The 24,530-nt window shown below is 36.1% G+C and overlaps 1 pseudogene; it reads left to right on the top strand.

The window, feature by feature from the left end:
- The first annotated feature begins 8,232 nt into the window (after positions 1 to 8,232).
- LOC123785394 (heterogeneous nuclear ribonucleoprotein A1-like) lies at positions 8,233 to 9,153 on the top strand (annotated as a pseudogene).
- Positions 9,154 to 24,530: the final 15,377 nt, after the last annotated feature.

Genomic DNA, 24,530 nt, shown 5'->3' with positions numbered 1-24,530 from the left:
TTATATAATCATAAAATGGACAATCCAATAAGAAGATATAACAATTGTAAATATTTATGCATCTAACATAGGAGCACCCAAATATATAAAACTGTTAATAAGAAACATAAAGGAACTAATCAATAGTGATACAATAATAGTAGGATGTTAACACCCTAGTTACATCAATGGACAGGTCATTCAAGCAGAAAACCAACAAGGAAAGAATGGCTTTGAATGATACACTGGAAAAAATGGATTTAACAGATATATTCAGAACATTCCATCCTAAAACAGCAGAATACACATTCTTTTCAAGAGCACATGGAGCATTCTCCAGAATAGATCACATATTAAGCCACAAAACTAGCCTCAAAAAATTCAAGAAGCTCAAAATCATACCATGCATCTTTTCTGACCACAATGCTATGAAATTAGAAATCAACCACAAGAAAAAAACCTGGAGAGATCACAAATACATAGAGATTAAGTAACATGCAACTTAACAATGAATTGGTCAACCAGAAAATAAAAGAAGAAATTAAAAAATGCATGGAAACAAATGAAAATGAAATACAATGGCCCAAAATCTTTGGGATGCAGTAAAAGTAGTTCTAGGAGGGAAATTTATAGCAATATAGGCATGCCTCAGAAGTAAGAAAAATCTTAAATATGCAACCTAATATTACACCTAAAGGAGATAGAAAATGAACAACAAACAAAACTTAAAACTAGCAGAAGGAAGGTGATAATAAAGATTAGAGCAGAAATAAATGATATAGAAACTGAAAAAAAAATAGAATAGATCAATGAAACCAGGAGCTTTTTCTTTAAAAAAATCAATAAAATTGATTAGCCTCTAGCCAGACTTACCAAGAAAAGAAGAGAAACAACTCAAATAAATAAAATCACAAATGAGACAGGAGATAAAACAACCAACACAGATGACAGAAAGAAATGGAAAGACATTCCATGCTCATGGATTGGTAGAACAAATATTGTTAAAATGTCTATACTACCCAAAGCAATCTACACATTTAAGGCAATTCCTATCAAAATACCAACAGCATTTTTCACAGAACTAGAACAAACAATCCTAAAATTTGTATGGAACCACATAAGACCCCAAATAGCCAAAGCAATCTTGAAAAAGAAAAGCAACCTGGAGGCATCACAATTTCAGACTTCAAGTTATATTACAAAGCTGCAGTGATTAAGACAGTATGGCACTGGCACAAAAACAGACACATAAATCAATGGAACAGAATAGAAAACCCAGAAATGAACCCACAATTATATGCTCAATTAATCTTTGACAAAGCAAGAAAGAATATCCAAAAGAAAAATGACTGTCCCTTCAACAAATGGTGTTGGGAAAACTGGACAGCTAAAAGCAAAAGAATGAAACTGAACCACTTTCTTATACCATACACAAAAATAAATTCAAATTGGATTAAACACCTAAATGTGAGATCTTGAAACCATAAAAATCTTAGAATAGAACACAGGCAATCACTTCTTTGACATCAGCCATACCAACTTTTTTCCACATAGGTTCCCTGAAACAAGGGAAACAAAAGCAAAAATGAACTATTGGGACAACTTCAAAATAAAGAGCTTCTGCACAGTAAAAGAAACAATCAAGGAAACTAAAGGACAACTTACAGAATGGGAGAAGATATTTGCAAATGACATATCTAATAAAGGATTGGTATCCAAAATACATAAAGAACTTATAAAACTCAACACCCCAAAAATGAATCATACAACCAAAAAAAAAAAAATAGGCAAAAAACATGAATAGACATTTCTACAAAGAAGACATACAGATGGCCAACAGACACATGAAAAGAAGCTCATCATCACTCACCATCAGAGAAATGCAAATCAAAACTACAATGGGATATCACCTCACACCTGTTAGAATGGCTAAAATAAAAATCACAAGCAATAACAAGTATTTGCAAGGATGTGGAGAAAAAGGAACTCTCATGCACTCTTAGTGGAAATGAAAACTGGTGCATCCAATGTGAAAAACAGTATGGAGTTTCCCCAAAGGTTAAAAATAGAACCACCCTATGACCCAGCAATTGCACTAGTGGGTATTTACCCAAAGAATACAAAAACACTAATTCAGAAGGGATATGTGCACCCCTACTTTACAGCAGGACTATTTTCAACTTAGTTGAAAATAAAGTATGGAAGCAGCCAAAGTGTCCATGGATTGATGAATGGGTAAAGAAGAAATTATATATATATATAGTATAGAACAAAATTTAATGGAATATTATTTAGCCGTAAAAAAGAATGAAATCTTGCTATTTGCATTGACATGTATGGAACTAGAGAGTATTATGCTAAGTGAAATAAGTCAGTCGGAGAAAGACAAATATCATATAATTTCACTCATATGTGGAATTTAAGAAACAAAACAAAGGAGCAAAGGGAAAGACAGACAGACAGACACACACACACACACACACACACACACACACACACACACACACACCAAGAAACAGACTCTTTACTACAGAGAACTGATGGTTACCAGAGGGGAGGAGGATGGGTGGATGGGTTAAATAGGTGAAGGGGAGTAAGAGCACACTTACCATGATGAACACTGAGCAATGCACAGAATTGTGGAATCACTATATCGTATACCTGAAACTAATGTAACACTGTATGTTAACTATTAGTGGGTCACAGAGCTGTCCAGACAGACTACATTTCTCAGCCTCCTTGAGCAGAACATAACTAAGCTCTCATCAACGCAGTGAGTAGAAATGATGCATTTTCTCCATGTTCCCTTCCTTGTCATGAGCTAGAAGATGGACATGCCCATGCCACAGCTTCAAACACGGATATAAAACAATATTCTAGGGCAGTGGTTCTCAAAGGGTGGTCTTTGGACTACCATCAGCAACAGCAACTGAAATTTTGTTGGAAATGCAAATTCTCAGGTTCTCTAGACCTAATGAATCAGAAACTCTGGGAGTGGGGACCACAAATGTGTATTAAGAAGCTCTCCAGGTGATTATGATACATATTAAAATCTGAAGGTCATTGTCTTAGGGGACAGTGGAGAAACAACTTGGAAGAACGTGTATTGCAAATGGCCATCTAAAACAGTGCCACCCCACTCACCTGGCTTCTCGTCCCTCAAAATTTATTAGTGAAACTATTTAGTTCTTTGGGTCACTGAATCGTTTATGTCCTTCTTACAGCAGCTCAGCATTTGCCCTAAATAGTATTTATTCAATCTGGGATGGCCTGTTTAATATTTCCATCTTTAATATTTTGCCTGCTAAAATGGAAATCCTACCCAGGTCTTTGTAAGTTAGCACTAGCTCATTTGCCTAATGCCAAAGAACACCTGGCCATTTTTGCTTTTCTTTAATCTATTATACACATTGTTGACTGAACACTCTTTTAAAAATTTCAAATCAAATCTAATCTAACTCTTCTGCATCAAATTCTTACTAGACTCTCATAGCAGTTAGGCTACAGTTCAACACGGTTAAGGAGCCCTATGAGGTTCCACCTAATCTGACATGAGTTAAGCGCTCATCTCATCCAGAACCGTTTCACTTTTCTCAGCTCTAATCACACTTTCCTGTCTGTTCTTGAATCATGGCAAACTTTTTCACACCTCAGTGCTTTCCCCCATGTTGCTCACTTCACTATCTCCCTTCTACTCATTCTTCAGGTTTCTTCTTAAATATCATTTTCTCTTCTCTCCCACCCCCCACTGAATCTCACATGAATCAAGACACAGTCCTAAAATCTCTTATCATGTCTTCACATTTCCCTTCATAGCACTTTACAATTTTTATAATAATTCTTTTAAAGATTTTATTTTATTTATTTGACAGAGAGAGAGAGCCAGCGAGAGAGGGAACACAAGCGGGGGGTGTGGGAGAGGAAGAAGCAGGCTCCCAGAGTAGGAGCCTGACATAGGGCTCGATCCCAGAACTCCAGGATCACGCCCTGAGCCAAAGGCAGATGCTTAACAACTGAGCCACCCAGGCGCCCCCAATTTGTATAATAATTGACTGCTTTCTATGAATTTTGTTTCTGGGTGTCATGTCCCTCCCTCTCCCACCCACTGTACTACAAGAGGCTTGATGAGGGAAAGTACCATATTTACTTGCTCACATTGTTTGCCTAGCATCTAGTACCAGACCTGGCAAATAGTAAGCATTTAATAAATATGTATTGAATGCATAAAAAATGGATCATTAGAGATCTGACTCACAGAACATCTATCTCTGAAGACTATTTGGATCACAATTCCTTATAAAAGAATGTCATTTCCAGTGGTTTTATTAACCAGAGTGTTCCTATCTACTTCCAGTTCCTGTTCCTATTAAACATGTTGTGCTAATCTAGCAGTAAGCATTTATGTAGTGATCTATTTGATCTTAGAACCTTACCACCTAGGTTAAGAGTACACCATATTCATGCACTGCTGTGATTTATTTTTCTATAAGACAGCTTCCATTACTACATTCCATTGCTAAAATTTTGCAATGGATATCCTTTTCCCAATGTATAATCTCATCATTCCTACATTCAAAACTGTTGTAGGTGGACCATAACCCAAACTTATTTCACAGTTTCCCCAGCAAGATAGTTATTGCTTTACTCAAATTAGACAATTCAATATTCCCACACATACCCACCTCTGGGCCTTTGCACATTTTATTCCTGACTGCCAGGAGTCTTCTCAAAATTAGGGCTCTTCTCTGGGACATTTGTCTCATAGTGACTATCTCTGCTGATATCTGCCTGCTGATTTCCCCTACATTCTTTTTTTTTTTTTTTTTTTAAAGATTTTATTTATTTATTCGACAGAGATAGAGACAGCCAGCGAGAGAGGGAACACAGGCAGGGGGAGTGGGAGAGGAAGAAGCAGGCTCATAGCGGAGGAGCCTGATGTGGGGCTCGATCCCAGAACGCCGGGATCACGCCCTGAGCCGAAGGCAGACGCTCAACCGCTGTGCCACCCAGGCGCCCCATCCCCTACATTCTTCAAGGCCCATTTCAAATGGGTCCCAATGACCTGACTAAGCAAATGCAAGTTACATTCACTAATTCTTATCCATTGTGCATTCTCGCCAGATTAGTGGATCCCTGGCGACCAAGCTTCTGCCCTGTGAAAGTGCTTAATAATGTATTTAAGTCTTATGATATGTAAAGGGCAGAAATACGATACAGCAAAATACTTAAAAGTGAACTTCAGGGAGTACATTCAAATGAAAATTCAAACATTTCTAAAAAATTAAGTCAATAGATCAGTCAAAAAAGAAAAACGGTAGAAAATGCAACTCTACTTTAGAGCCATTACAAGAAGCTGTCAGATGAGCTATAAATGATAAGTGTAAACTGCAAAGAATTAAATGAAGGATTGCTGAGAAGCATATGGGAAATTTTAGCCTATCACACAGAATATTGGTACAGAAAGTATCACTGAGTGAAAACAGATACCATATCTCCTAGTGGGATATATTAAAACACAAAGGTTGGTTGAAAATCAGTGGTATGAGAGATTTACAATTGGCAAAATTCTATTTTTCACCTTTGTTAAATTAACAGCCTCGAACTCCCTCCCTTTACCTGTCCCTATCATTATTACAGTACTTAGTTAATGTAAGAAACATTTTTCTCAGCTGCAAATGTAAAGTATCATCATCCTGCCAGGAGCCTAATTCATTAGCAGCTCAAGTGGCTACATGAAGCTAACCCAAGGGCTACCGCACCGCTGTTTTCCTAGGAGAAATCTCGAAGATAGTCTCAGTCATAGGATCTCCTTGGCCTGAGAACATTTGGCAGTACAACCACTTTAACATATCAGAGTACGTTAAATTCAGCTCCTGGGAAGCAAAAGTATATGGTAGAGCGGAATTGGAAATCTTTCTGACTAATTAAGGAACCATGTGGGAGTTGTGCTCATGGCATTCTCATTTGTAAAGGAAGGAAGAAAGCCTTTACGAATAAGGAAGAAAAGCAAGTAAAACATTTTGCTGAATGCACATGGATTTTAGAGCTACATCTTCCCCCTAAAAATGTTCCCAATCAAAATGAAGGCATCGAGCCATTTTTAATTTAAGCATTGGGTCAATTTGATTTTCCAAGGTCAAGATCATTATAACTTCAAAGCCTCTTTGCTTTTCTGAAGACAAATACTATCATAGCCTACAAATACTATCATAGCCTACAAAATCAGTAAATCAAATTAGCAGCTCAACTGACTAAATTTCTTGATAAGGAAGATAGGTTGAAAAGCAGGATGTAACTGTTCTTCTTTTCTTTTTAACTGAATAATAGAATTACCTATGAAATAGCATAGTCACTACTCCAAATTTTTCGTCTTTGCTCTGGTCATAGTCTTTTTTTTTTTTTTTTTTGAAGACTCAGAATTACATGACAGCAGTGATAAACTCTCCCATCCATCCGTTTGAGACAATGGGTTCCATCACGTCCTAGAGGAGAACACAATCCTGATCAACCCAGAAACTAAGAAATTGCGTTAACCCTGATGAAAGGCACTTTGGTAATATACCTTTTACTTACAGAGAAATCAATCTCAGAATTACAGAGGGAAAAGCTTATTGAAAATTAAGTTTTATCTGTGTTTAAGCTAAATACATATGCATAATACATAAGCAAGTACTTGCTGTAACATGTGAGGCAATGTCTTTATAATATGTTTATATACAAGTAAATAAACAACATAAATATTTTTTAAAGATGTGCTCATGTATACTCAAGTGGCAGCATTCAGAGAAATACAAATTATGAACTATTATTTCTATTTTATGTTAGAATAAAGGTTGGACCTATAAACATTCTAAATCCTCACTGTCCCATCTGAGTACTGTTGTATTCTCAGCATCATAATACCTAGGTTTCTATGTACAGGCCTGAATGACACAATAGCTGAGACACAGGTGTTTCCCAATATGGGGCTTATACTCTCCTGGGCAGATAAAATATACACAACAAACAGATTACTATAGGTTGAGATGATCAGAGAAGACATCACAACCCTCCAAAGGGAAGGGCAGAAACTATGTAAACAGTGAAAGGTGTAAAAATATATAAAGGCATAGGATGAAGGGTGTAGGAAGTCAGACTCATCTGGTTTGTTGAGAGAACAGTAAATATTTGGCTGGAAATGAGGTTTGATTGAAGGGTTTGTAAGAGTTTAAAAGTTGATTTGGCATCATTCTTCCTCTATTCAAATTATTTTTGAAGGGCATATGACCAAGAAAATGTCTGTATTAACCACAATAACTTTATTCTAACTGATGTGAAATCTGTTTTATTGCAAATGAGATTTGAGTGCATTGAAAATGAGAGCAGGTCTTAGTGTTTAGCTTTTTGTCTCTGGTCGAACCACTAGCTTATACAAATTTGGAAGATTAAACTGATTAAAAAAGAAAAACGATTTCTATGGAATAAGAAATGTTTATGAAAGTCCTGATTATAGTTCTTCATTTACAAGGAATGAATAAGGATCTATGGATTTTTAACTAAAACCAAGAAAAAAATATTTGCCTGGAATGACCAGATTTAGAATGTTATGTTTTTAGGTACGATTACACAAACTTTTATAATTTGACGCGGTTTCATACAGGATTACTTACAACTCGCTTCCACGCCTAAGCGACTACTTATATTAAAGCCATAACTTCTTATTCCAAAGGGCCTTTAAGGAGCATCATATAAACTCTCGCAGAGATGAGGAAAATTTTATCACTGTTCTTTTCGATAAATTTAGCTTTTAAATTTCTTATCATTATTAAATTGAGAATACGACATTTTAAAAATTTTATAGAACATAAACGATATTTGAAGGCTGGAGTCTTTCGACCATTAGAAAGCACAGTCTATTTAAAAAAAAAAAAATCATTCCTGCACCTGTCTTGGATTTATACACTCTGCTTCCTGGATTCAGGAAGCTATTCAGTGTATAAAGGTATTTCAATTTGATAATTTCCTCATATAATTAAAGTGATTCTTTCGTCATATTCACACTTCACATTAAAAATCTTTCATGGCTTTCTGCCCATGGATGCTGCCAAGTAAGCGTCATTAAAGTTCCCCCTCCTACCACTGTCATGTCTAAGTCAGTCTTCCAAAGAGCCTGAACAGCTGTGGAAGCTCTTCGCTGGAGGGTTTGAACTTTGAAAGAACTGATGAGCTTAAAAAGAATCTCTGAGGTGCCATTTTGAACAATGGGGAACACTTACAGACTGTGTGGTAATGAGAGATCCAAACACCAAGCGCTTCAGAGACATTGGATTTGTTATGTATGCCCCTGTGGAGGAGGTGGAAGCAGCCATGAATGCAAGGCCACACAAGGTGGATGGAAGAGTTGTGGAACCATAAACGGCTGTCTCAAGAGAAGATTCTCAAAGCCCTGGTGCCCACTTAACTGTGAAAAAGATTTTTGTCGGTGGCATTAAAGAAGACACTGAAGAATATCACCTAAGAGATTATTTTGAACAGTATAGAAAAATTGAAATGATTGAAATCATGACTGACCGAGGCAGTGGCACAAAGAGAGACTTTACTTTTGTAACATTTGATGACCACGACTCTGTAGACAAGACTGTCATTCAAAAATGCTATACTGTGAATGGCCACAGTTGTGAGGTAAGGAAAGCCCTATGCAAGAGAAAGCAAGAGACGGCTGGTGCTTCATCCAACCAAAGAGGTCGAAGTGGTTCCGGAAACTTTGGTGGTGGCCATGGAGATTTTGATGGGAATGACAACTTTGGTCATGGAGGAAACTTCAGTTGGTGAGGTGGCTTGGTGGCAGTCAAGGTGGTGGCAGATATGGTGGCAGTGGGGAATGCCTATAATGGATTTGGTAATGATGGAAGCAACTCTGGAGGTGGCGGAAGCTATAATGATTTTGGCAATTAAAACAATCGATCTTCAAATTTTGGACCCATGAAAGGAGGAAATTTTTGGAGGCAGAAGCTCTGGCCCTTATGGTGGTGCAGGCCAATACTTTGCCAAACCAGGAAACCAAGGTGGCTATGGTGGTTCCAGTAGCAGCAGTAGCTACAGTGGTGGCAGAAGGTTTTCATTACTGCCAGGAAACAAGGTTTAGCAGGAGAGGAGAGCCAGAGAAGTGACAGGGAAGCTACAGGTTACAACAGATTTGTGACTTCGGCCAAACACAGTGGTGGCACGGCCTAACTGCTACAAAGAAGACATATTTTAAACAATACTCATGTGTATGTGCTAAAAACTCAAGGACTGTATTTGTGACTAATTGTATAACAGGTAGTTTAGTTTCTGTTCAGTGGAAAGTATAAAGCATCCCAACAAAGGGTTTTAATGCAGACTCTTTTTTGCACCAGTGCTGTTCATCGCTAAATGTAATAGTCTGATCATGATGCTGAATAAATGTGTCTTTAAAAAAAAAATCTTTCATGTACATCAAGTATACCAAAGTGAGTGGGAAATTTCTTATTCTAAATTCATACTGTGTATTGTGTTGAAATTCTTGCTTATTACATAGTGAAAACTGCACACCTAAAAGTTGCTATTACTATAATTGTATGACAGGAAAGAGAATGACAAGTCTAAAAATAGTAGTAGGCTCCCCAGGGCTGTGCAAGTATAAGAACTAAGTTGCGGGACTATAAAGACACAGGATGATCAAAAACAGTTTCATCTCCTGAAGACGAGATAAACTGCAGACGTATCTAGAAAAGAGAGTAACCACCCAAGGTCAGTTAAAAAAAAATGGAATATTCACTTTGGGGGAGTTTGTCTAGAAAGATGTTTTCCAAAGTGCACTCTAATCAATTAAAATACATGGGGGTTTGGCAAGGAGGGCAAACACAACAAGTTAAATGTTCAGGGTACACACACTTATCCAAAGAAACCACACTTTGATACATTTTTTCAATCAACATTTCCAAACTTGCTTGGCCAGGGAACAATTATATATACGATTGGCCCTTGAAATAAAGTGGGGGTTAAGGGTGCTGACCCCTAGCACAGTCAAAAATCTGCATATAACTTTGACTCTGCCAGAACTTAACTACTAACAGCCTGTATAAAGTGATCTCTTACACTGGTTTACAATTGTAAATGGTGATCCAAGGATCAAGACTCCTGGAGGTATCAAAGCTCCACAGAGGTGGGGAGGATAGAGTGAGAATTTTCCTGATGGGATTAGAGGGCAGATTGTTCTGCTGTGAGTCCCCTTCCCAGCCCCCTGTACCTTCTAACACTTGACCTGGGCATACAGCTTCAAGAAAACCACATGGGGATTTCTGAACTATGGTCACATAGTTGGGAGACATGGATCTAGGGTTTGAATCACACATGAGAACACATAACTTGTGGACACGGTCTGACTCCTGCCAAGGAATTGGAGAAGGCTAGGCACAGGCTCCTTATCGCTTTGGTGGTGGAGGAAGCGAAGTACTGAGGGATGGATTAAGAGAGGGATGCAGGGGTGCCTCTCTGTCGACCAGATATGAACCATACAGCGGGGCCAGCATTATGTCTTGGGTCCTGTCCAAGAGTACCACCTGCAGAGCAAGAAGCCCAGAGCAGAAAGAGGTTGGAGATAACTACTCAATTCACAGGACCTCATCTAGGGAAGTACAGAAGAGAGACTCAATGGGTGTTACCTGAAGAGCCCAAAGTATCCTCATAAAGGAACTGTCAGCTTTAATCATCTGCCATACCCACAAAAGGATACTATTGTTTTAAAAAAAAAATTTTTTTTTAAAGATTTTACTTATTTATTTGACAGAGAGAGAGACAGCCAGCAAGAGAGGGAACACAAGCAGGCGGAGTGGGAGAGGAAGAAGCAGGCTCCTAGTAGAGGAGCCCGATATGGGGCTGGATCCCAGAATGCCGGAATCATGCCCTAAGCCGAAGATAGACGCTTAATGACCAAGCCACCCAGGCACCCCCAAAGGACACTATCTTAACACATGTAGCAGGTGATTAAAACTGCCTCTTCCCTTCCTTTTCCTCCCTCCTTGTGTCTTCTCCCTGATGACAAAAAGCAGCTCCTAACAGGCTTATGAGCCTATGGAATATGTCTACCTTCCTCATTTCTGACTTCTAGACCCAAAAAGTTCTGGGGGAAGGATATTATTTGTTCAGAAAAGATGACCGTCTCTAAATAAACTTAAAAGTGACAACTGGAAACAAAAAGTATGATTGCTTTTGGTTATTTCTGAAGTTGAGCTTAGTCTACTGGTTATAGAAAGTTTGAAGCTTCTAGTAATCCAGAGCAGGGCATCAAGAGAGACACATTTTAAATGCCACCTGTCTCACACTACAAAGTCTCCATATCTGACGGAAGGGGAAAATGTTGCTGTCTGAAAAGTCATAGAACACAAAACACGATGACCCATGAAATCGGCAACATACATTGTGATTCAAGTCAGAGTTTAATCTAAAATTCTACACTGTGAAGATCATGGAAATTATTTGGTGAAGAGAGAGAATGACGATGATGATGATGATGACGATGATGATGATGATGATGATGATGATGATGATGATGGTGGTGATGATACTCTAGCCCTGTCAGATTATTATCATTGGTAAACTGTGTAAGTAAGGATCTCATAATCAGAGGACCTACTGGTACTGCTTAGGATGATAGAACAACTTCAGGTTGGGAGACCCCAGATGAACAGATGTTCCCTAGGAAGCAGAGTTAAATGACTCTGAGATTCCAGACGTACACAGTGGCCAGATGACTTGCAGTAGATAAGTGCAGTAGACTAGCTTTGATCAATACTTTCACTGGAGCGCAGCAGTATGGCGAGTGATGGAGAGACAATAGAGTGTTATGTCTAGGTGTGAATTCTGGGTCCGATTGGGTGGGTTGAACACCAGTGCACTCTGAATGGCTACTATAAAATGTACTGGCGCTCACTTCTTTTACATCAAAAATATGTTATTAATGGGTATATGGCAGTGAAAACAATATCAATGTTAATTTTATAGTCATCCATGGGAGAGGGTTACAATACACCTAAAGACAAATATTAACTACAAAAAAAAAGCAGTTCCTCAAAAGGTTAAACATGGAATTATTATATGACCCAGCGATTCTACTCTTAGGTACATACCTAAATGAAATGAAAACAGAATCTCAAATTATACTTGTACTCAAATGTTAACAGCAGCTCTATTCATGATAGCCAAAGGAGGAAACAACTCAAACATCCATCAACTAATGAATGGATAAACAAAATGCGGTATATCCATACAATGGGATATTAATGAGCCAAAAAATTAATTAAGCACTGACACATGCTACAGTTTGGATGAACCTTGAAAACACTTGAAAGATCATATATTATATAACTGCATTTATATGAAACATCCAGAATAAGGAAATTCATACACACACACACACACACACACCTATTATCAGCTCTTTCTGATTAGATTGCTCCATATGTCAGAAGGTAATAGATTACCTGTCTGCTTGCCCTCTGTTAAGCCCTTTGTAATATCAAGAACTGGATGACTTGAAATATTGCACGCATCATAATATCTTTGCTTATGCTTATGATTGCATAGTTGAATAAACTGGGCCTCCAAGTTATACTTGGCTTATAAAACAGGTCTAAGAACATAAAAATAGTGAATTCGCTTATTATGCAATACAATGGTAATAAACACAATACTGTAAATTGAAGATTTGTTCTTAAGAAAAATATTTACCAATGATGCAGACAAAAAGGAGATGGGAAAAGAGCATTTTTTTTTTAAAGCAACGTCAACTGGAAGAGAAAAAACAGTATAATAGAAACATATACCTGGTTGTAGTCTTATCTTAAATCCCCATAAAGTTTGCCCAAATTCCTTTGAGTATATAACTTTCAGTCAAAGTCACCACTGTATAAAGTCTCCTCCCCCTTACTATGCGGTTTGTTCTTTCCAATTTAATTGAAGGCTTTATTTTAAAATGTACCTCGAAGCAATTTTAGCGGTTCATCTTTTCATTACTTCAGTAATAAAATACCAACTTGCTCATTGCAATAGTTGGTGGCAGTGTAATTACATTCAAGGGAAATAAAGTATCCGGGTTTCTTTTCTCCTATTGTGTGATTATAGTGTGGAAAACTTCTGTAAATAAAACAACAACTGAAACAATCTTTGGCTATTTTGTAAGTAATTATGAGTCTAGCCTGCTATCACTCAGTAGGAGAAGTATTCTAGATATTTTAATCATTACTTTCAGACATGCTCTTTGTCAAGGTGTGCCCCATATATTCCATCATGTTCAACTAAACTTCTACATTATAAATCCTTCCTTCAGTTATGAAATATTATTATTTATCTGTCAGAAAGTTAATGATGTTTGGTCAAATATATACATTCTGTCCGATTATCCAAGGTTTAGCCCCAGACAAAATAATTCAGCATATGAAAAAAGAATCCAATGGATATATCATTGCATATATTTACTTTTCCTCTCTCTTTTGAGAAAAGTTTAGAACAGCAATCATTTTAATTAACACACTATGCATAAGGATGCATGACAGCAGCTGTTAATATGCATTTTTAAGACTAGAGGGTGTGGTGACTTATCTAGATAGAAGAGCAACATATGTTCGGCTAAGCATATGGGTTATAATATAAATTATGATTATAATGCAGAGAAACACAGACAGACATGTGCAATGGCTGCCTATTTCCATTTAATTGTTAGTGTATTTTGCTAACGTATACTAGAGAAGGCTGCATATTATTTTAACTGTTGAAGTATGATAGAACATGATCAATGATAATACTTGAAATCAGCTTCATGCATTCTCAAACATGTAACTGTTTTTTCTGTGAATGTAAATTCAGACTTTCAAAAAATGCTATTCAAGAAAGAAATTGGAAACAAATGAGAGCTATAACAAGCATCTTGAAGAAACTGCAAAATATCAAAACAGATTGTGTTTTCCTAATTATACATTTTATTTCATTATATTTTTGATAGAGTAATAGTTTAGTTACCTTGAACACTATTAATTCGATTTACAAACTAACTGGTTGAAGATATTAGTGATAAAACAAATTACCTTCTCTTGATACTGCCGCCTAGAGGAATCCAAAGACTGGATTAAAGCTGTGGCATGGCCGACAAACATGGCGTAGCAGGTGGCCCCAACGATCATGCTCAGCATGGTAATCCAGAGGTCCGACATGCTGACTGGGGCCTGGGCTCCATACCCAATGCACAGCATGTGACTCATAGCTTTGAAGAGTGCGTAGGAATACTGCTTTCCCCACGAATCATTCTGGAACAGAAGAGAAAAAAGAAAACAGGCTGAGCCATAACGATAGTGGAATAAGAAGTGAGTGTGACCTGTACACAAAAACATTAGAGAATGTGCATGGAGAAACATCCCTGTAATGGCACATTTACCCAGATACTTCTCCTCAATCACTACTCAGATGACTGGATGTTTTTCAAAGCTTGCCTACCACTAGGAAACAGACAAAACCTACTGTTAATATATGGATCCCAAACATCAGTTTTAGGTTTGTTGTTTTTAAAACTAAAATTTCCTTTGGGACAATGGTGTGACTGTCATATAAAAATGCCAAGAATGAATGCTGATGGGTTCATTCCAAAGTTTCTAGGAAATCTGATCATTTTCTAGCAATGTATTTGCAAGCTGAGAAATGTTGCTGGTAAATGTGAAGCCAATGGGCCTAAGGAAAAGAATTTTTATCAAAACTACAATGTTAAATTTAAAAAATCCAATTTGATATATTTGCATAGTCCTTAATTTTATATTTCTTAAATGACAAATAAACATACTTTGGAAATGCAGGTCTGATACATGGGAAGATCTCCCTGAAGTCCTCCCGCAGAGTAACGTAAATGATCATTCAAATGTCAGGACTGATGATGGATGTGTCTTGTCGGCTTTTCATAAAATAATACAATACAATAAAATAAGCAAAATAATATCTTGGCAAACCCTCTAGACAAAAAGAAGCTGACTTGAGATTTGTTATTGCATGCAATTTCTGAGTCCTTTTAAAAATTTATTCCAAGCTCAAGTCCACAAAAATAAGCTATTCAATATATCTTACCTACCCTTTGATAAAATTTAAAGGATTTTTTTGGATCAATTTGTATTAAATCTCCTGGCCAAGACTTACATAATCTTTAAGGCCCAGTGCAAAACGAAAATTTGGGGCCCTTTAGTTCAAAATGTAGGGGGACAAAAGTGCTATTAAAGATAATAATATATAAATTTTCCCTTTAAAAATATTTTATTACTTATAATAGTAATAGTGGTAGATGAGTAACAACATAAATTTATGAATTTCAAAAAATAACATTTTTGTGTCGATTATATATAATATGATAAATAGAAATACTGTATTATTGTGATATATTGATTGATGATATAATTTTTCTGGCTTAATTTTCTGCAAAATCATTCCTTAGGTCTTCAAAATTGATACAATTAGCAATTTCATTTTCAATTATAAAATTGTAAGTGACATCATTTGTTTTGGCTAATGCAAGATCACAAAAATTTTCTGATAGTTTTTGAGAAATTTTAAGAAAGATCTTTCTGTTGATGCAACTATTACTGGGGCTATTAAGAGTATTTTATACATTGTGGCAACATTGAGATAAATTTCTGATTTAACATACAAACTTTAGTACATTTGGAGCTGATGATTCTAATGGAACAATCTTTAAAGATTTAACTGTTCATACAGCTTAGTTTCATGTATGAATGTGATTTTTAATTAAACTTTTTATTTTAAGGTAACTGTAGATTAACATACAAATGATAAGAAATAATAGAGAACCCATGCACCTTTCATCCCAAATAGTAACATCCTGACAGTTTGTACAATGTTACAACCAGGAAATTGACATGGGAACAATCCATTGATCTCGTTCATAATTTACCAATTTGCCAGGACTCATTTGTGTGCGCTTAGTTTTATACAATTTTATCACATGTATAAGTTTGTGTATTCATCACCACAGTGAAGATACAGAACAATTCCATCACAACAAAGATTCTTTACACTGTATAGTGAATTTAATGTTGAATGTAAATGTATGCATTGACATTTTAATATTTCCTCTGACATTTCCTATAATTCACTGAGGTTGTGCAAGAAACCAAAAGCAGTTTCATGATTTGCATATAACCCAAAATGCCTATTTATGTATTTTATTCCTTTATTTTCAATTACAAGGAAAATTTAATTAAAAATTATCTTCTTTGTTAATAATTGGCTCATTTAAAGTTTCATATGAAAATAGTGTTATTTTCCATCAAATGTGATGATCTTTAATCTATTTCTAGGCTGGTGGATATTTGCTTTGCAATGTTGCAGGAGTTTTCAAAACTGGACATTGTAAACTATGAAGAATTCTAATAATACCCTGATATGCTTTATCGCAATATCCATGCATCCTCCTTATTTTGTAATAATTTATTGACAAAGTTTACCATCTGAGTTCCCCGAGTATTATCTTGGAATTGAGAGAGAAGATTTAATATCTGTGTAGATACTGCAGGGACGGGATCCTGGGACTGAGAGTCAGCTGCTCTCTCCCCAAGATTCCCATCCCTGCTGGCATGGGGGAGTCACTCCTACTCTCATAGTCATGGCTGTTGTTGTTGTTGCTTTGGGGGTTGCTGTGGCCACTGGTATCCTGGCCCAGTTCTGGCTCAGCCACGCTGGGGACACAGCATTTCAGACTGCTGAGGCATGCACAGGCACCACGCCTTGCTGTCAGCCCGAGTGCTTGGCTTCTGCGTTGCCTACTGTGCCTACAGGCCTGAACCTGTGTGTGCAGAGCTGCCACTCACGTTCATGCCCCACTGTCCCAGCGGACTTCGCTTACAAAACATAACTTCACAGATAAAATTATTAAGAATGTCAAGATAGCTGAGCTTTATAACAAGCACAGTGTCCTTCAGGAAGTGCGTGCCCATGCAACTACAAGGTCATACCCCATGCCCACAAAGCCATCCCTGCCTTTGTCAAATGAACTCTTAAATTATCAGAAAATTGTAAGTTATTTAAAAATATATTGAATATACATAGATTTTTTTGTTCATGTTTTAATGGGGTTTTCCAAAATCAAATTTATAGATTTAAAAATAGGACATGATAAAGTGAAAAAACTCAACCTCATAAACTTTGGAACTGCATGTGGCTGTGAACAAAAAATAACCAGCCCCATTTGGCTGGAAGAGTTAATTTTCTTAAACTGAAATTCATTGTTACTTATAAAAGTTGCCCTATCTATCTAATCTATCTATCTATCCACCCATCCATCCATACATGTATGTGTGTGTATACACACACACACACACACACAAGCGTAAAAACGAAATTCAGTTTTAAGAAAAGAAAATTATTTGTATATTATATTATGCCATGCAGATAGTATAATGGATCCATGCATAAGTTTTCATTTTGATGAATAAGCAAAATTCATTCCTTACACTTTTTTTCATACACAAGAATACATAACCATTCTACGAATAACCCTAAAGTTCCCCAAATTCTAGATGTTCCAGGGACAAGAAATGGAGTAGTCAATGAACAAAGGAATGTGTTCTATAAAAATCTTGAATGTACCTGTTATTTAAAATGACATATTAAAATTGCTAAAATTCAATTCAGTAATATACTGACATACTAAAAATGAATTCATTACAAACCACATTGCAAAATAAACAAAGGCTTTAATTCTTAAGATCTATTCAAAGAATGAATAGAAAGAAAATAAGCTTGGCTTGTTTCTGACGGGCTTTCAATCTCTTCTGGGCTCCCTTAGGACTCCAATTCCCCTGTCATGGTGACTTGACATGGTAACATGATGATCTTCTCATGTACCTGGCATCTACTCAAACATTAGGGCTGGGGCCATGTCTCACTGATCATGTTAGACTAAACTGTATGATTCAGTGGAGACACTAAATATTTTTAGGTGAAAACACTGTTGTGAAAAAGCATGAATAAATAAATTTTGACCGTGCTGTTAAATCTAATGCAAGATTCCTTTCCTTATATGGGGGCATAGTCATGTAGTTAAGGCAACTTGATGGACTTGGATATAATGGGAATAATTCAAAAGTCCAATGGGGTGTCCAGTGGAGACTGCACTTTAATTCTGTTTGTATTGTTTATTCCTTTGTTTTTGAGGGGAAGCAGTATGTGGAGCTGGAGAAGAAAGTTTCAATTTCCCAAAGGAATGCAGTTAGATAACAACCAAACTGTTTTGTATAAGAACGTGTGTTTATCTCTCACTGGCTGTCTCTCTGTCTCTCTCGAATGAATAAATAAAATCTTTAAAAAAAAAAAAAGAATGTGTGTTTATGTTCATTTTCATTTATCTCCTTAGGCACGCACAACACACACACACAAACACACACATAAATCTTGGCCTTTCTTTCTACAAAAATGGATCATGTCACATATACTTTTCTGTGTATAGCTTTTATCACAGGAAAATTCCTCCAGATAATCTAGTGTCCATATAACTACGTAATAACCCATTGTTGATTATGTCATAGTTAATTCTCCCATTTTTCTATTGTTTTCCAGTTTTTGCCATGTCAGACTATTCTATAATAAACAACTTTGTATATATAACCTTTATAAAATATATTCTCAGGAGTGTGTTTGTTGGATCAAAGAGTAAAGTGTTCAATTTGATTTTAAAATATATTGCCAGACTTTTTCAAAGGCTGTAACTTCTCCAAAAACAAGTAAAAATACATTTCATCACCTATTCTAGGGAGAAATAGTAACTCACTATTACTTTTATTTACATTTCTCTGACTAGGGAATTTGAGAAGGTTTTCATATACTTAGTTAACCAATTGGACTTTCTCATTTCTGGTGAAATTCTTAATTTTTTCTCATTAATTTGTAATATATATCTGAAGACTGGGTATCAATTCTTTAACTATTTCCTTTAAATATCTATTCCTGATCTACTCTCTGCCTATTAATTTTTTAATGATATAATTTGCCATATACTTTAATTATTTTTTAAAGATTTATTTATTTTAGAGAGAGAGACAAAGAGACAGAGAGAGAGAACATACGTGAGTCAGGGGAGAGGGAGAGGGAGAGGGAGAGGGAGAGAGAGAATCCTCAAGTAAACCGCCCCACCATGGGGTGATCTCAGGACCCGAGATTATGACCCAATCTGAGCTGAGATTTTGATGCTCAACGGACTAGGCCACCCAGATGTCCCAACATTTTAATTATTTTATGTAGGAAAATAAATCTGTAAGTTCCCTGTGAGGTGCTGAATTTTCCATATTAGTTAAAAAGATCTCCCTAAATCTGAGATTATTAATATGTAAATATTTTGGAGATTATGTTATTTTTATATTTACTTATATTTACTTCTTTTACCTAAGAAATTTTTTTGGGGGGGGGGCATGTGGAACAAAGCTCACATTATCATTCATTCTGAAAGAATTGTTTCTTGAGGCTGCATACAACATTTAATGAACTATCTGCTCCCCAGTGACATAAAAATGCCTCCTTTGTTCTACATTGTCTCTACATACATTGGATGTTTGTTTTGGGGCTCAATATTTTGTTCCATGAATCTATTTGACTATTTCTATGCTGGTATCATCTCAAATTACAGTGACTTTATAATCTATTTTAATATGCATGTAAAGCAAAGACCCTTCTCACTTCCAAAAGAGATCCTGACTGAGTTATAATGTGAAGAAATTTGAGCAAGACCGTTTTAGGGTAAAAATATGGATACGTGATTCTGGATATGGGATAGGCATGATATCTGGGGGGAAACTATGGGTGAGAACAGTCACCAAACCTGAAAATTCCTATCTGGCTGCTTGCCTATCTATCTCTCTGAAGATAGATGGACTCAAAGATCAGCCAGTCTAAACTATAGAGAGGATACAAAACACAATAAGGAATACACTAGGAAACACAGTGGTGGCCAGTATCAGAGGGGTAAGAACGTTTTTCAGTACAGTATGGGAAGCCATGGAACATTTTTCAAGAGGAAATGGTAAAATCTGACCTGTGCTTTAAGAAGACTGATCAGGAAGAATTGTTGAGTAGTGGTTCTCAACTGAGGATGATTCTGTCCCCCAGGGAACATTGTTAAATCTTTGGTTTTTATAACTGGAGGAAGTGCTATATTTTGTAAAGATTTATTTATTTATTATTTGAGAGAGAGAGAGAGTGAACATGTGTGAGCAGGGGGAGGGGCAGAGGAAGAAGGAGAGAGAGAATCCCAAGCACACCCCACGCTGAACATGGAGCCCTACATGGGGCTCCATCTCACGACCCTGAGATCATGACCCGAGCTGAAACCAAGAGTCCAACACGAACCGACTGAGCCACCCAGGTGCCCCTAGAGGAAGTGCTGTTAACATCTGACGGGTAGAGGCTCTTGAAGCTGCTAAATACCCTCCAATTCACAGAGAAGCTCCTCCACAGCAAAGAATTATCCGGCCCAAACTTCCAGCCTTGGTGAGGTTGAGAAATACTGGTGTGGAGAATGGATTTAACGATGACTAGTGAAAGAAGTCAGTTTAAAAGCTATTATAAGTTTAAGGGAGGTGAAATGAAAACTGAAATAGCATAAAGCATAAAGTATAAAACAAGAACAATAAATAATTTTGAGAACATAAGGTCTATAGAATGTAGCATATTAGATTTTTATGAAATGGTAAAAGAAAAAGGAAAGTAGAATGATTCAGGGGGTTATGGAAAATTTAGAAAGATTCATGCAATTTAGGCTTTTCTTTACAGAGGACACTGATTAGGTGGTAAGGATCTTTTCTGTTAACCTACAAGACCAGAATCATTCTCTTTAGACATTGAATTACCTCTGGGCATATTGTGTGTACGAGGGTGACCCCAGCCCTCACAGTGGAATGTCAGTATTTAGGCAGCAGCCATGTGATTCGGAGGCTGCTGCTGAGAGAATCCCAAGTGGAGGAATGGTATTTTATACTGTTACCTCCCTCCGCTTTATCCCCTCCTACCCTCCCCACCAGCCCCACCCACTGTTACAACCCCAGCTACAACAGCTCAAGCCAGAAAGGTAGATTGACCCCAGTGATATATACACACATAAGGTAAGTAACAACATAAACAGTGTGTCAAACAAATGCTTAGAAAATAAGTTAAACTAAGAATATAAAATATAAAATATTTTTCAAGGTTATCCTTGAAAAACAGTATGATGGTAAAAACATGCATGGCTCTAAACTGTTCAGAGTACCAATTATTACATTAAATTAATCAATCTTACCATGATATCATTCTTCTCACCACTTGATAAATGATAACATTGAAGCAGAGAACATAGTGACTTGCCCAAGGTTACAAGTCTATAAGTGGAAGATTCATTGTTTTGAACCCAGTCTGGTTTTACAGATCATACTATTAGTTACTATATGACACTGCTCTTGATTTTATAAACTTATTATATTTATAATTTCAGGCAAAATATTAAGGCTGAAAGACAACTGATCAGTCCAACTCTCACAAGCAACCCTTATTTAATGTAGCAAAGTAACGACAGGCAAGGAGGAGACATAAGGAAAAACTAGATCTGATAGGGTTTGGTGAAGTTCCAAGAATGTTTTCATTCCCAGTGCATCATTTTTTATTTATTATCATTATGTGGCTATTCTCCTTTTATCTTTAAAAAAAATGACTCATTTTATTTTAGTCTACATCAATAATAATAACATGAATGGGAGACTATATACTCCACGTGCTTTACCATATGTTCCAAATATTACCAACTTACATTTAACTTGAATTTTACTGAAAGTAAACAAATAAGTTACCTGTTAACTATGATTTAATCTGGGTTTCTCTTGTTTTCACTTTAGACAATGATTTAACAACAAATTGCTCCTTATAGATTAATTTTTAAAATTTTAAAGGATTTTATTTATTAATTTGACAGAGAGAGAGAGCACGCACAAGCAGGGGGAGCAGCAGGCAGAGGGAGTGGGAGAAGCAGGCTCCCTGCTGAGCAGAGAGCCTCAGACAGGGCTCTATCCCAGGACCCCCGGATCATGACCTGAGCCAAAGGCAGATGCTTAACCCACTAAGCCACCCAGGCACCCCTGATTAATTTTTTTTTTATTATTATTCGAAGTGTTCGTCCATTTAATTCATCACTTCACTGAGGCATCAATGAAATTAATTATTTTTTTGAGGAAAACATTGAGCCTAATTAGGAATATATATATAAGTAAATTTAATTATTCCATTTGGGAAATTTCATACTGAAAAAAATTATGTTTATATTCCAAGTTTAACTTATTTTCTAAGCATTTGTTTGACACACCGTTTATGTTGTTACTTAATTTGGATCAGGGTGAAGGGCTATGGCAAAGAAAGAAATGTTTATTCTAGAGTGTCCTAGACCTCCTGACTTAGGACATTCAAACTCAAACTAAGCCACTTAGTATATTCTGCCACAGGAACAAAAGTTTCTCCGGTCCATCATCTTTCCTATGAACTAAAATTTTGTTAATTTAGAAGGCCAAAATATTCCATTATTGAATACCTGAATGCATCTTCTTTATCATTTGAAATCAAACACAAGTATGAATATGTTAAGATTTTGCTAAAATCTTAGCAAAATTGGAGATACAGAGCTTGACTCAGAAATAGAAGCATCAACAGCTAAAATATCAAATTTTGATCAGTTACAATTTACTTCTTCAACCACTGAAAAAACTTATTATTTACACCAGTTACAGCAATGCCAATCAGATAGAAAGATACATTGAGAAGTTCTTAAGACAAGGAATATAGCTGAGCATAATCTTCCTGAAGTCACACGAAGTATAGCATAACAGGTCACCAAATCCAAAGTGCAAGTTCACTTGAACATGCCATGGTTTTACTTAATCAGCATATAAGAGACTGGAGTCAGGGTAATAAACTGTTGTTTTTCATCAGTTTCACAGCGCTGAGGTATGGTAACAATGGATAGATACTGGGAGCAAGCTTTCTACTGATTAGTGATTGAAACAGAATTATAATTGTTTTTAAGTATTCATTTGAGCATTTTTGTTCTTTGAAGTATGTCCCCTAGAATTACTGGATTTGTTTATTACAAACAGAAACATTAAGAAACATCTTAGTTGAATTAAACATTGTGACTTTTTGCTACAGATCATAGTAAATGATAATGTCAGTAGGAAGACAAGTGGAGATCAATTCAATGAGGCCATCCTAAACTGAATTGTTCAGTAGAAACAGTTCATGCAATTCCTAAGGAGACTCAGGGAAAAGACCAACAGTTATAATGTGTGTAAAGTCAAAATGCAGATAGCAAGAAAGAATATTTCCTAAAAAAAATACATGATGTAGCCTTTCCCCCGGTATAGATATGCGTTGAGAGCAAACATTAATGTCACTTTAGGCAAGAAGAAAGAGAGCCTATCAACACTGTGCTTTGATTTCAAAAGTTGTCAGCCTTGTTCTGTAACAAGCACTACAGAACAAGCACCTTGTTCTGTAACATTAGCACTATATTTTTAAATGTATTAGTAAGTAATGTGTTATTTCCCTTCAATTCACACAGTAGAAGTTCTTGAATTCTTGAAACACATATTTGTATTCTTGATAGCATTATCTCCAAAAAATTTAAACGCCATGATTTCTAGAAATAACACTTTAAAAAATAATATACAATTACATATATTTTTAAGTTGGAGAAATGTATTTATTTTTCTTATTTGTACTGTTTTGAACTGCTTACAAACATTTGTACCTCTGACATCAATCTTTTTGCCTTATAGAAGAGTTCAAATAGTTTTCAGCAATAAAATATAAAATTACTGCATAAGAAGATTACTATTGCCATAAAAAGAATGATGTTTGGTTATTTTAAGTTCTAGACTTGTTCCCTGGTCAATTAATCCCTCAAATTCTAAGTGTATATTTTCCTGCTTCAATAATGATGATAAAATACAAAATCTGCATTAAGTAGATTTATAAATTAAAATTTAATGATGCTTGAGATCTTGGATATTTTTTCTCATATTTCTTTTAACATTGGCTGCATTATTTTAAAATAAAAATTAAACATTGGGAGCCTGAGTGGCTCAGTCAGCTGAGCATTCTACTCTTGATTTTGGCTCAGGTCATGATCTCAGGGTTGGGAGACCAAGTCCCACATGGGGCTCTGCGCCGCTTAAGATTCTCTATCCTCCCTTACTACTTCCCCTCCCCACTTGTGCTTTCTTTAAAAAATAAATAAATAAAATAGAATAAAATAAAAATTAAACATATCAGCAAGTTATTTTTTAATTTGGTGGGTCTGTTAGCCCAATTTTTTAGACTGAGAGTTCATTAATACTTCTTATAGAAAGGCCCCAAATCAGATATTTCAAGATTTTAAGTGTGATTTTTCAATAATTAGCGCTTTGAGCAAAATATTTTTATTGCTTGTTTGTACAAGTGAATATAAGTAAATATACTTTACATATTTTAGCACATATAAAAATCAGTAAACA

The sequence above is a fragment of the Ursus americanus genome, chromosome 15, assembly GCF_024610735.1.
Source record: "Ursus americanus isolate L20-20 chromosome 15, mUrsAme1.1.p, whole genome shotgun sequence".
Taxonomy (NCBI): domain Eukaryota; kingdom Metazoa; phylum Chordata; class Mammalia; order Carnivora; family Ursidae; genus Ursus; species Ursus americanus.
The sequence above is the reverse complement of the archived record's forward strand: the minus strand, read 5'-3'. Positions and strand labels throughout refer to the sequence as shown.